The 13,406-nt window shown below is 50.0% G+C and overlaps 1 long non-coding RNA gene across 1 annotated transcript in view; it reads right to left on the bottom strand.

Annotated features, from left to right (window-relative positions):
• Positions 1-13,406, bottom strand: part of LOC142558186 (uncharacterized) — a 55,623-nt gene that overhangs the window by 24,739 nt on the left and 17,478 nt on the right. The window contains exon 2 of the long non-coding RNA XR_012822970.1: positions 6,993-7,170. This is a non-coding gene — a long non-coding RNA (uncharacterized LOC142558186). The remainder of the gene's footprint in view (positions 1-6,992; positions 7,171-13,406) is intronic.

Here is a 13,406-nt window from a genome sequence, read left to right as displayed (position 1 = left end):
GCAGTACACCCCCAGCGCAACCTGCGTGTGAAGATTATACATACGTATATCTATACGCACGCACATACATGCGCGTGCGCCGACAAAGAGATGAGGTAAAGGGTTGATCCCTGCGTTGCCAGTGCGAGCTGTACGCGTGTTGGAAGATGGATGCATACATACGTGGCATCACGGCGCGTAGCGCGCGTGCACGGGGGCCATGTTTGATCACGTGACGCTGAATTAACCAGAAGCGCGCGCCGCGGTCGTCTTGTCGGGGCGGAGACCGTGGCACAGTTGCCGCTGGCTAGATAACAAGCGCACTGCGGTGTCAATGAACTTGGCACGACCGAAATTTGAGAGAGAGAAAGAGAGAAAAGAAAGAGAAGGGAGGAATGAGAGAGAGAGTGTGTGTGTGAGAGAGAGTGAGAGAGAGAGATAAGGAAAAGAGAGAAAGGAAATATGGGAGAGAGATGGGAGAAACGAGTGTGTGTGTGTGTGTTTGAGAGAGAGAGAGAGAGAGAGAGAGAGAGAGAGAGAGAGATGTGGCGCCGGGGACTGCACGTGCGTGAATTGCATGTGTAATGTGTGTAGCTCGTGTCTCCTCTCTCTCGATTTTCTTATTGTGCGCGCGCGACGTCTGTTAAATGCGTCACCGCTGTACTTCGCATTCCTGCAATCTCGTCACGTGCTCGTACCAGCTTATTAGGCTGTTTGGGAAAGTCGGCACCTAATCCAGGTACGAAATGTCGAGGGCAAATCGATACGAACACGAAACCGAGAATGCAGGGGAAGTGAGAAATCCAGGAATGAAATTAAGCGGATAATTTGCTGCGTCATCGTACAAGTTAAGCGTAAAGAAAGCTATACAAAAGACGGTAACGAAATTGGACGTTGCAAAGGTACTCTTACCAGCAAGTGCAATTTAAAAAAAAGAAGAAGTCTAAAAATATTTGTAGAATGAAATGCCTGTTAAAAGGCTATATACACTTTCTCCTAAACGGCTATATCCCGCTATTAAACGGTATAGCGAGCAAAATGGAATTAAGACGAAATTATGCCGCAAAGAATACAACAAACGTAAGAAAGCTTTAGCAGAGATCTCATGAAGACTAAAAATGTCAATATCACCGGCGAATGTTTTTGTAAGATCGATAAGACGAAAGCACCGCTCGAACTTTTGGAAGTCATTGCATTTTTGTTGCTGTTGTTGTCTCTGTCTTTGTTTGAATGCTTCTCAGTTTCCTCGTTTTGATTCAGCAGATCACCTCCGCCATACTGAAAGATCAGAAAGCGAAAGATGCGGTGTAGTGACGTCACCAAATACACATGGCTGCACGAACGATAAGCAGCCTGAAGTGCGCGTACGGTTTGCCACCGTCCCTCTACTGGTCTGTTCCTACGTATAACCGCCGTCCTACAACATTGCCCCCGTAAGTCTACTTCACCGCATAGTAGAGCGTGCGTAGTGGCGAAGCACCAAATAAACTCGGAACGGTGAATTCATGGTGCAGGTATACTCGTGCGCAGAGTTCGCATTATGCGGCAACTGGGTTGGAGGACATCGTTGACCACGTCTCAAACACGTACAGAAAGAAACCACGGTCAACGTACGACCATAACGACAGAAACGCGCCATATCCACGTCATATGTTTCAGTTCCTGAAGACAGCTAGGGCACCTAAAACCACGCAGAGCTTCCCGAGAATCTCATACAGAGTAACGGTTGCCATGTTAGGTCCCATTACTTCTCGTTGGAAGCTTTACATTTCCTTTTCTCATAGATTCGGGGCAACGGCTAGTTCTAGAATATTTACATCCGCACAGTCACATTTGTCTCCCCTGCGCCTACCCATGATCATTGATCATCGCCTTTACGGCCTTTCTGGGTGGTATTGCCCTGACTAAGCCCTTTGTCGACTGTACAAATGCAAGACGAATATGGCCACACGTACTCTGTCAACGCCCTTTGACACTTAGGCTCATATTACGTCTCTGGTCCTCTCCGTCGATGTAACGTCAAGCACTAGACTTTCTGTTCGATTACCTTGAATCAGATGCTACTATATCATATAAAAAGCGAGCAGTGGAATCAAGATGACAAGTCGGACTCAGAATGTTCATCCCTGAAGATGCCAAAAGAAGTGACGTTGTTACTATTGTTCTCGTTTCTTTTTTTCAGTCGCTCCAAAAATGAATTTAGGAAGAGCGTTCCAGTCGGAAATTGTCTGTGGAAAAAAAATAAAGAAAGCTATGTTTAAATGCATTGGTTTTAGCAATTATCGGTTGTAGTGCATGACCATGATTGCGTCGAGCCTTTCGGATATTTAGAGGTTGAACATATATGAAGGTACGGACACGTCTTAATTTTCTGCCTAATGGCTCACGCGTTAATTGGCCCGCTGTTGCAGCATATATTTGTTCTCGCAAGCCGCGCACAAGGCTTGGAACGTAGGTGTTTTGCACTTTGTTATTACAGAGTACCGAACACATCGAAGACGCATTGTCCCTGGTCAACTGGGGATGGGGGAGGGGGGGGGGTCAGAACGTGTATGCACCTTATATTTACGCAGGCATATTTTGCCAATACCGTCCCCATCGGAATGCGGGTGCATCTGCGGGGGAATCGATCCTTCCGATCTCGTGCTGCTCTGCAAGTGAGCTCCATACAGGCACAGAGTCAGCGCGACGGATTGCCACCAACCGTGCCCCCCCCCCGCCCCCGACACACACACTTTCTCTTACCCCTCATACCCTCCCCCCCCCCCCAACCGCCCCAGCTCGTAATCTGCAGGGAATGCCGTTTCTGAAGCAATTCGCGTGCACCGGTGCACGACAGTGCAGCGCTGGAGCACAGCGAAAGAATGCGCGTGTGCAGCAGTGCGCGGAACGGTGTGAGAGAAAACAAACGCGCCCGGGACTCGAACAGGAAACGGACCAGTTTCCCACGAGCATGCAGAGTGGCGTGTCCGTTGTGTACGCTGCTGGTGACCCCCCCCCCCCACCCCGGCAGGGGGAGGGGGAGTTGATGAGGGGAGCGGGTTTTGAGGAAGGGGACGGCGTTATGCACTGCAGGCCATGCACCCCGACTACCATGCTATACGCCTGTGGCGGGACAATTAGTCGCAGAGGCATTACAGTGACCCTAACCGGAGCGAACATCACGCTAGTGTGATAGGCAACGCCTCTCAACTGCAGTAAGACCTCGGTGAAACAAAGTTGAAGCGGGAGCCAGAATTACTCAGTTGTACACATTATGCACTGCACTGTGAATCTCCGTGGGGATTTCAAGGGAGAGATTTCGATCACTTCGTTATATCCGGTTTCGCTATAACGAGGTTTCAAGTCGACTCAAACCGAGTGCTTGCTTTCTTCAACATTTTAACGTCCTTGTGGGTGTACAAAGCGCGCTTGGGTTTGTCGCATGGCTGAGACATCCTTAAAAGATGAAATCGCTGATAGAGGCAAAAGGATTTCTCTCTTTCTTGTGGCAAATAAACACGACGACGTCTGTGACAGAGGACACAATAACTGCGTGAAATAAACTTTAGCAAACTCTCCTGGCGGATATTTCGGTGCTCAACAGGTGGTTAGAGCTATAGAACACTGTTTTCAACCGCGGCTTTTCTCATTGCAGCTGTAGTTGTAGCACGCCATCCGACAAAGAAAAAAAAAAAAAGGTTACTGCGTAGACTAAAACTTAAACAGTGCTCAGACGGATCCTCGCGAAAGGCTAAGGAAATACATATAATGACCCGAAGAGGACACAGACAAAACACGACCCAAATCTTACAAGAGGAAACGGCGTGGCGTATTTTGCACGCACACTGCAGATCGAGGCACGCATGCACGAATCATGTATCGGTGAGATCAGAATTATCGGCAGAAGAGTTAATGGACGCTTTCTAGATAAGGAATGACGAAAAAAAAAAAAAACTCTAGCTTCACGAGTGACTCATCGCTTCTGTAATATCAATCGGATACGAGATATGTGCATAGTTCTACCACTGCAGGTTATCTCCAGTATTGCGATTAAACCTGTGCACGAGCTTATTCCGCTATTCATTGGCAGTGTCTGCACACCCAGAATACATCAATCCGAAGTGCCACCCACGCGTCGTCGTCAACGTGTCTTGCTCCTTTCTCACGTGATTCCACTTTGCGGCACAAACGTGTCTATCGGCGAACATATACCAACTCGGCCGAGACGTAAAGCTCCCCCTTGAAGGGCTAACGAGGGAGGGAAGGAGGCAGCCCGAGGTAGTTATCCGCGCCAGCAAACCCGGAGGTAGTTGGCAGACGGCATAATCTAGGGAAACAGAAGGAAAGTTGAGAGATAGAGAGAGAGGGGGAGGGAGGGAGGGAGAGGGCAGAGGCTCGTGCTGGCGAGAGGAGCGAGAAGCCGCGGGAGGAGACAATGGTCGCCCGAGGCGGCGGCGGCGGCGACGTTTCCTGCATTGTCCCTTCCCTCCTCCTCCTCACGCTAGCCTTGCAGCCCGAGCTGCAGAAAAGAATACAAAGTAGGGCTGCTGCTGCTGCCGCTGCCTTCACTGAGCACACGAATCACGGGAGCCCCTCTTGCGTCCACGCGTGCCTCGGTTTCCTGGTGGCCGCAGCCAGGGAGAAATTTCTCGAGAACCAGTTCCTTCCGTCTTGGCGCCGCTTAATCGGTCACGAAATGGGTATGCGTCGGTTGTGCGTTGCCTGCCGTAACAGTAACACGCGCGTAGACAGTACCACACACGAGCAGACTCGGCCGGAACCCACAGAACCATCCATGTATGCCTGCATAGCGCGCACCAATGACGTATCCGTACGCCAATGGGAGCATATCGTCATCGTCATCATCGGTAACAGCCCATTTCTACGGCGATCCCTCGTGTGGTTAGCCCCGTCCCGAGTCAGCCGACCGACTCCACCTTGTGTAGCCCCTGCAAATCTAATCTTATCGCTCCATCTACTCAGTCGTCTGCACCGTACACCCCTATAATAGTACTGCGGTTCCATTCCATTTGGCACGCACGTTTGGTTATCCTTAACAATTAAATCGCTTACAATTAAATCCTTTCATATGAACTACACGGAATAGTGGTTACTTCCTTCTGCCGTCCCAAATCACGCTACCGTTTTCTTATCTCTTGAAGATGCAATAACTATTTTCCTTCTTTCTTTTCTTTCTGTTCAATCGCTCGCTGCATAAGTATCATTGCACGTTCATTCAAGTTTCAATCTTATGCTATAGAGTGCACTACACTATATTGCACGGCCTGCACGGGATTTAAGCTCGTTGGACGGGTCTTAGCTTTCTTTCAAGTTTCAAATGTACAAGGTGCTAGAATGTACTACAGAGTATCTGTTGAGTGTACGCAGACAACTAAAAAAAAATGTCTCGAGCTTTCAATTTGAGCATATTGTTCTCTCTCACTCTACTACCCCTAATACAGAGTGTGCAAACGTTCACCTTTCGTTTATTCGGCGTATCAAATTTAAACCGGGAGACAAAAGATGCAATAACAAGGTGCGCACAAAATCACAAGGTGGTGCCCGAGTGGATCGAGGGATGTCGCATACTTTGCCAGTATCGATGTACAAACGTGTTGCAACAAAAGCAATTGCTGAAGCTTACGTGGCCAGACGCTGAAAACCTAAAGAGACATGTACAAAAATCACGTTCGTATCGTCAATGAATCACGGATGGGCACGCGGACGAAATCAGTAGGAGACAAAATTAATGAAATTGTGGGCTTTTACTTGCCAAAGCAGCGATCTGATTATGAGGCGGCTCCCGATTATATTTGACCACGTACACCTGGAGCTCTTTAACGTGCAAGGAGGAGAAAGGACACGAGATTTCGGGTCAGCGAGCGATATTTTCTCAACACTTCGAAGTGTTTGTCCATGTTGCCGAATAGCCCAGCTTAGAACCACAAGCGCGCGGGCGTAATCATTTGCTGTGCTTTACGGAGCGGACTGTCACGTTCAGAGTACCTCTTGGTGTCGTCTGTATGCATGCATTTTGATGGCCTACACCCTATAGCTTTCATTCGCTCGTCCTGCCGATTGTTAGTTCGTGTTTCTTTTATTGTTTACCCCATTTTCTTTTTTCCCTTGCATATACGTCGACACGAACTGCACTTCCACGCCCTGTGTTTTGCATAACAGATTTCCCATTGTTCACAAAAGCCAGCACTGCACTCTGGAGCCGTGCCACGCGGAGCTTCTTCAAGGACATCCACCACGTAGCGCGCTGCCCAACCGCATATATCGCGCCGTTTCAGTCATCCCAACATGGGTCACCACGTCTATTATTCATACTGCATTCATTTGAAGTGTCTGATCGCTTTTACATTCGGAAGTTCGGCCCAGCGGCGTAAACGGCTCACACCTAGATTGCATCCGTACACTGGGCTTGGTTATCGCTGCCGCACAAGGCTTGGTGATCAGTTTGTTCTTCAGTCCGAGGACATCGGGCAATGAATGAAAAGCCAGCAACGCGTGTTCTGTTGGTCACATTACACATACGGGCGTAGATGACGAAGTTCATTTCAAAATGAACACGTACAGTTCCGCGGCGTACAGACACAGACGTTCCTGTCGCTTGCGCTGACAAAAATTTGGTCCAATCTCTCGTTGGCATAACGGAAGACCATGGGTCATCGAAGTGCATCGTCATAGTGTGAATGTTAGTATCCCATATGTCTGTATTGCACGGTACATAGCATTACATCGCAGCACGTATCAGAGGTCCACAGTGAGATTCCCCGAAGTAGAGTTGATACTTGATGGTTGTGTGTTGCTGTAACAGTTGCGAAGAACGTGGCTGGCTATCAGCAACGCATAGAGCGAATTAACAGCACAACCACAGCTCGAACTATACGCCCTACACATTTTTTGTGGTGGGTGTTTTGTCTTCTTCGTTCATCATGTTATATCCTGACCCGACAGGATTCTATCCGGCTCTCGCTTTTAGTCACGTGTTTGCAGGTAAACAGACAGAGGGCGTGTGGGCTCACCTTCCAAGTTCGCCCTTGACGGCATTGTCGTCGCTAGCGCAGACACGTCGGCAGTCGAGCAGAAGTGGGAACACCACGGCCAGCTCAGAGCATCAGGTCACGTACATCTCCAGAAGGTCACCACAAGCAGACGACGCGCACCCAGCTTGCGCCAGACGACGCGGTGAGGTGTGATCTTCTGCAACGACAGACAGAAGGCGAATGAGATAAGGTCAGGTCCCGCTGAAGCAGACGACACGTCGAACGGACAGACAAGTCACTGCACATCTCGCAGACACACACAAACACACACCAGCACGGAAACAAACATCGGGCACGTCTTGCATACGCTTCGGCGGAAGTGGCGAACCCGCAACGTTCGTGCGATACGTGCACGTCGTACGATAATCCGCGCCAAGGATCGTAAGACTCGTCAACGCCTGCGACTCTAATCCGGCGGGACCGTTCCAGGTCGAAGCCACGCGGCCCAAAGTGGGACAGACGAGACCGGTAGACCTGACGGACGGACGGATCGGTGGCGATCGGCAAGAACGGCCAGTCAAAACCGAACAAAGAGAAAGAAAAGAAAGATAGAGAGAAAGATGGAAGGCTCAGGTGGAAAGGGAAGCGGTCGCAACTACCTTCGCACCGACGACGACGAAGTCGCTGTCTTCGTCGTGGTCGCCGGATCACCGTCGACGCCCGTCAGAACTCGGGCCGCGCGTCGTCGCGCACTATCACGGAGGCCGACCTGGACGTCCGCGCGCTCGCAACGAACAGCGGTGGTGGAACAGAAAGCGACGCAAAAAGAAAAAAACCTACGGTGGCAACGCACAACCGGCCAGCCGCCCCTGGCCACACGGCGCCACAGAACGGGCACACGCGCGCGCGCGCGGTGTGTCCAGCGGGCGGGCGTCCGTCCGTCCAGTGTGCACGGAGAGAGAACCCCGAAAAAAGAAAGCAAATACGTACAGGCAATAAAGAGAGGCGACGAAGAGAACGCGGAGGCTGTGCGTGCGTGCGCGACTCGTCAAGGTCTAGGCGCAGCGCTCGCCCGCGTTCGTTCTACCGCCGCGGCTCACTCGGACGGAACGGCCGCGGAGAGCGCGAGCGGGCCAACGTAACATTACGTGAAAGGGGGACGCGCATTTCGAGGGCGAAGGAGTCGGCCCGACCGGGCTGCTGCGCCCGCTCTGGCGTAGCGAGAAAGAGGGAAAGAGAGAGGTACGGGACAACCATTAGGGGAGGTAGGGCAGTTTCCAACCCTCCCTCTCCCCCTCCTTTCTCACCGTCCGCACGACGTCGCACGAACGGAACGGACACGGGCGAAATTTGACGGAGGGAGGGGGAGAGAGAGCGACTAGAGAGAGAGAATTAAAAAGAAAGTAATAATAATAAGTTGCGATAAAGACGAGAGAAACAAAGGAGTGAAAAAGGAAGACAGGCAGGACGTCGCCAGCGGTATAAAAAAGGGAGGAGAGGACGGCCGGTGCGTGGTGGCGGGGGTATGTAGTGGACGGCTGTTGTCTGCGACTGTTGTGTCCGGCGCAAAAGGGGGGAGGGGAACCCGCCGCCCCAATGGACGAACGACGACATCGTCCGTCGTCTCCATCGGCGAGCATAGAGCATCTTCCGGCCCTCGCCCGAACTACTCGTACGCGCTTGGCGCATACGCACCTCGCTTTGGGCCTCTCTCTTATTTTCCTCCGCGGGGAGATCTGGCAACCCTCTCTTCCTCCGGGAGGGGTATTAAAGAATGGTCCACCCGCTCTTTTTCGTTGTTTCGTACCCTCTCTTCGCTGCTAAAGGAGGGCGGAAAGAAGAGAGCGAAGGGGGCTATCTCCCCGTCTCTCTCTTCCTCGAGGTCCTTGTTTATATGCGTTCATCTTTTCCGTTTCCATTGTTGGACATCGGGGAACGCCAGCACGAGGAAGACGGCCGCACGCTAAGAGAGGGTGAGGGAGCGTGGTGGAGCGTGAGGACTGCCAAATGATCCCCGTCGCCTTGAAAGGGCCGCGCGAAGTCTCGTAGAGAACGTCCACGTAATACCGTGCCTTCAGAGCTCGGCGGGCGACTCTGGACAAACGCTGACGTGGAGACCCGCTGGCGGTGGCGCTAAAGTCTTCGGCGAGGCTTCTTCAACGCCGAGCAGAATTTTAAGGTCGCGACTGCCACGCCATCTGTGTCGCACTGTGGAAGTTCGAGAGTTACGCACTATGCTGGTCGAGAAGAGAACTGTCGCCTTCCAGGAATGACAAGGAGCCCCTACCGAAAAAGAAAAAAAAAAGAATAAGCCCAATAGGCCCATAATCACATATGAACATATGGGGACGCATGTAAAAACCAATACCATCCCGTACCTCCCTACGATATATGGGTACACACACGTCCACGTAATCATCTGGGACTTGCCCCATTTGATACTCGGGTACATAGTGGTTTCTTTATATGGGAGCCCCATATGTTCATATGGGATCACTGGATATGGGGGTAACATTATTTTTTTTTTCGATAGGAGCGTTTTTAATCCTGACAAGACAAAGGACCACAAAAAAAAAAAAAGGAGACTTGATATTTCATCCACGTTGGCCCCAACCTGATACGCCTTTTGTTGTACCACCACCGACGACAAGGAACCCTCGTGTGTCGCTTCTGGTCTGCGGTCCGCCCAAAGACGTCTCTCCCTGAAGAGCGTGGAAAACTGGGCAAGTTGGCATTGGCTCATCACGGTTAATAGTAGCAACGCACCATTTTGTCTATGCGCCTTCGTCTTTGTTTTCAGTGCGCTGCTACTATTAGCCGCGAATTTCTCTGTCATTCTCTCGACTAGCTCTCGCCCAGAGCAGGCACGACCTATTATACTTTGCGTGGTGGACTGCAACTGGAGGTGTCGGGAAACGTTCACTGGTGGAGCCCTGGACTATAATACCTAGGGCATGCTGGTAAAATCGTGGCAGCCATTTAGAAGCAACAACATTTTCATTCATTCATTCATTCATTCATTCATAGTAAGATAACGCCGAGTGTGTGGCGCCTGCTGACAGACCTCACTGCCATATTACGTTCAAAAGGGAGTCCCGCATTCTCTTCAAAAAAGAAAATGAAAGGAAGGCTATAAAGATAGGCAGTACTGACAAAAAAAATTAGAAAAGAAGGAATAGTCGTAGCGTCGCCTACAGCGTCGCGAGGTGGGTGCACTAGCATTGGAGCCCCTCGCTATCATCTCCAGCTGGCACATGGCAGACATGCGGAAATAGACAGAACTCGCATGCTGTAATGTACAGGTGTTATCTATCCGAGCAGATTTTTTTATTCTTTCTTTCTTTAGTGCGCAACTCGTAGCAAGAAGGAAGGAAGAGGTGACAGGACGAAGCGCTTGCAAGAGAGCACGCCAATTTGATGTGCAGGCCTGTCAGTTGCGTGACGAGTCACTGTTCCACGTGCAAGTACGCCCCCCTATAGTTTTGACGACTGCAAAGTTGCGGCCAAATAAAGCGACAGAAGAGCACGTGACATTCATGAGGCCTTTCTTATTCCCGATGTACAAAGGCAAATAAATGTGTGAGACACCTTCTAATATTAATGACCGAATGGGCCTTTAGGGTATATGAATAAATAAATAAATAAATAAATAAATAAATAAATAAATAAATAAATAAATAAATAAATAAATAAATAATGAGCATCAGTATCGCTTGAGATGATGCATGTTCTTTCATATGTGCCTATACGCAGTTATTTCAACTCCTACTGTCGCCGCTTCCCCCCCCCCCCCCTCCTCCGATTATACTTTTTTACCTGCCCTCTCAGGAATAAACTTGCTTGTCAGCGTGCGCCTCTGTGCTGTCGCCTTCTTCCTTCCTTCATACGAATGGTGCCCAAAAAAAATCACCGCCCCCTCCCCCCCAGTGTAAACAATGTTTCACTAACCAGCGACGGCACCCACCCCTTTTGCCGTGTGGTGGCAATGATGTCTGTTTCCAGACTGGTTCGTTCAAGGTGTCCAAGTCCCGAAAGCAACAGTGGCGCTACGAGAGACGTCGAAGTGGCAGGCCTCGGATTAAGTTTGGCCTCTTGGAGTTCTTTAACGTCCGCCTAAATGTAAGTACACGAGCGGGTTCTTTATTTCTTTTTTTCATTCTGCCTCCGTCGAAATGCGTGCGCCGCGAGGCCACGAATCGAACCCAAGACCTCGTACACTTAACAGATTGCCACAGCCACTGCGCGGCCGTGGCTGCGTATAACCTACAGACTTGTATCATGCGAGCACGCGAGCACGTCGTGATCTTGCGCAGAATCGCTCTACACTCGAGCCAATAAATCTTCATCGCTGCCTACATCGGCGCCATCTCATCAGCCTAGAACAAAGGCTTTGGCTAAGCAAATTCCGAGCTTCGCTTTCCACCCTCACGATTGCTTCGTATACCTATCAATATTGCGTTACAGAAAGAGATACAAAGAGATACAAGAGAGCGAGAGAGAGAGAAGAAACAAGGCCAGGGTTTAAGCTCAAAGTATACAACGATCGGAGTGTTTGAGATGATGGATCGAGCCAGCGAGAGAGAGGCTACAGGCGTTAATTAAGCGACGAAAGGCTGCTCGTATAAGACGCGTATACCGAGGACGAGGCCGTGCCTGACCGGCTCCTCCGTTCGCGGCGGCGACGGTGATTGAAAGGGACACGCGGTCGATGCGAAACTCCTATAACACAGTGTATGCACACGTGCGAGATGATCGACGAACTGTTAGGAAAAGCAGATTAGGCGAGCGAGCGAGCGGGCGCGTCGAGCGACCTCACCAGCGGCGGCCTCGGAGGAGAGAGAGAGAGATCAGGCCTGCGTGACGAATTGATGAAGGAGCGAGGAGAAAGCCGAAAGGAGAACGGGCGAACTTGTGACGCGCATATGTGGAGCGCGTCTCGGGATGCGCGCGTTGCTCGTTCTTCATTAGAGAGAAGCGCTCGTTTATCACCTTCAGAGGCTGCGCGCGCAATGGTACTTGCCGAGACGAGTGCGTCAAAAGCAACAGCGCTAATGAGGATAGCGATATTTAAATCGTGCCTCGTACATATTGAAACACTTCTGATTAGACAGTCGCTGCGAGTTTGAATATATATATATATATATATATATATATATATATATATATATATATATATATATATATATATATATATATATATATATATCGTTTCAGTAAAGCGAGTTGGAAAGTATAGACGTCTGGGTGCTTTCTCTCCCTGTGAGTACGTCGTCGTATAGTAGCTTCACTTCTTTCATTGTTTCTTCGCATGTTTTTGCACCATGCACATGTCTTTCTTTTTTCCCCAGCGGCTGCATATAGCTACTTTCCAAGTGTGCCATGGACATTGCACAGTCTCCTATATCTGGCGTTCCTGCAGAGAGTCTTGCGTGGAGTCCGCATTCTTCAGGCTTGAAAAAAAAACTCGCTGAACAAATGAAAATTGTCAATTCGTTCCGTAGCTGCGTATATACGCTTTCTTTCGCGATTCTGACAGCGCAAGAAATGTGGTGAAACTAAATTTTCGACGGGCATAACTGACTGCAGCGCCTGAAGGGGGTTATTCTGGGCCGAGATTGAAGGCAGGAGCACAGCCTGCTAATGAGAAAAGAGAAAAAAAATGGCCAGTGTAAGTGAACAGCACGATCGAACGAACGTCTTCCCTGCCCAACGATCTACTATTGCACCTAAACCTTCGGACACTTCAAAGCTCACGCGAAATTGCACGTGCGTGTCAAAAAGCTATGGAGTAGGCGTTCCGTGACGAGCGTACCTGGCAACCCTGTTGCACGAGAACACGCACCGTTTGTATACCGGCGCCTTATCGCAAGTCCGACCACGGAAACAGGTGAATAAAGACTGCAGAAACAAAGCATGATGAGGCGCTCTCCAAATTGTCGAACTGGAGCGTTTGGAACCGTTAAGTCACCGCAATCGCCAGAGGTGGAGGTGGGGCTCTGTGGTGATGACTATACAGGTGACAGCACTCGCCAGAGCGCATTAGCAGCAGCTAAATACTTAGTAAGGCGACAATGAACAGCAACGCTAGATTCAAGAAGTATCCTGTCACGACGCTGCTTGAAGTGATTTTGATTCTGGCGCAAAAAAAAAAAAATTGACGCCACAGTTATTGTCAGTTTTGAATTTCGCGCCGAGAAAGCGAAGTCGTCACGTCAGCGTGACGTCACAGATGTGCAAGACAAAGCCTAAACTGACTTAAAGGAAATCAAGTCTCTCTATTCCCCTTACCGACTCACGGATGTCAAAGTGATTTTCACTCTTTAATGTCGCTTCTTCCTTAATTTACATTTGATTGTCGGTGTCATGCGCTCGCATCGCAAGAGCGGCCATGATGTCGCTTCCGGGGTTTACAGTACGCAAGATCATGGTCTCCGAGATTACCTCCCGTTACCC

The sequence above is a fragment of the Dermacentor variabilis genome, chromosome 9 (assembly GCF_050947875.1).
Source record: "Dermacentor variabilis isolate Ectoservices chromosome 9, ASM5094787v1, whole genome shotgun sequence".
Taxonomy (NCBI): Eukaryota; Metazoa; Arthropoda; class Arachnida; order Ixodida; family Ixodidae; genus Dermacentor; species Dermacentor variabilis.
Note: the sequence above shows the minus strand (reverse complement) of the source record. Positions and strands in the feature narration are given on the sequence as shown.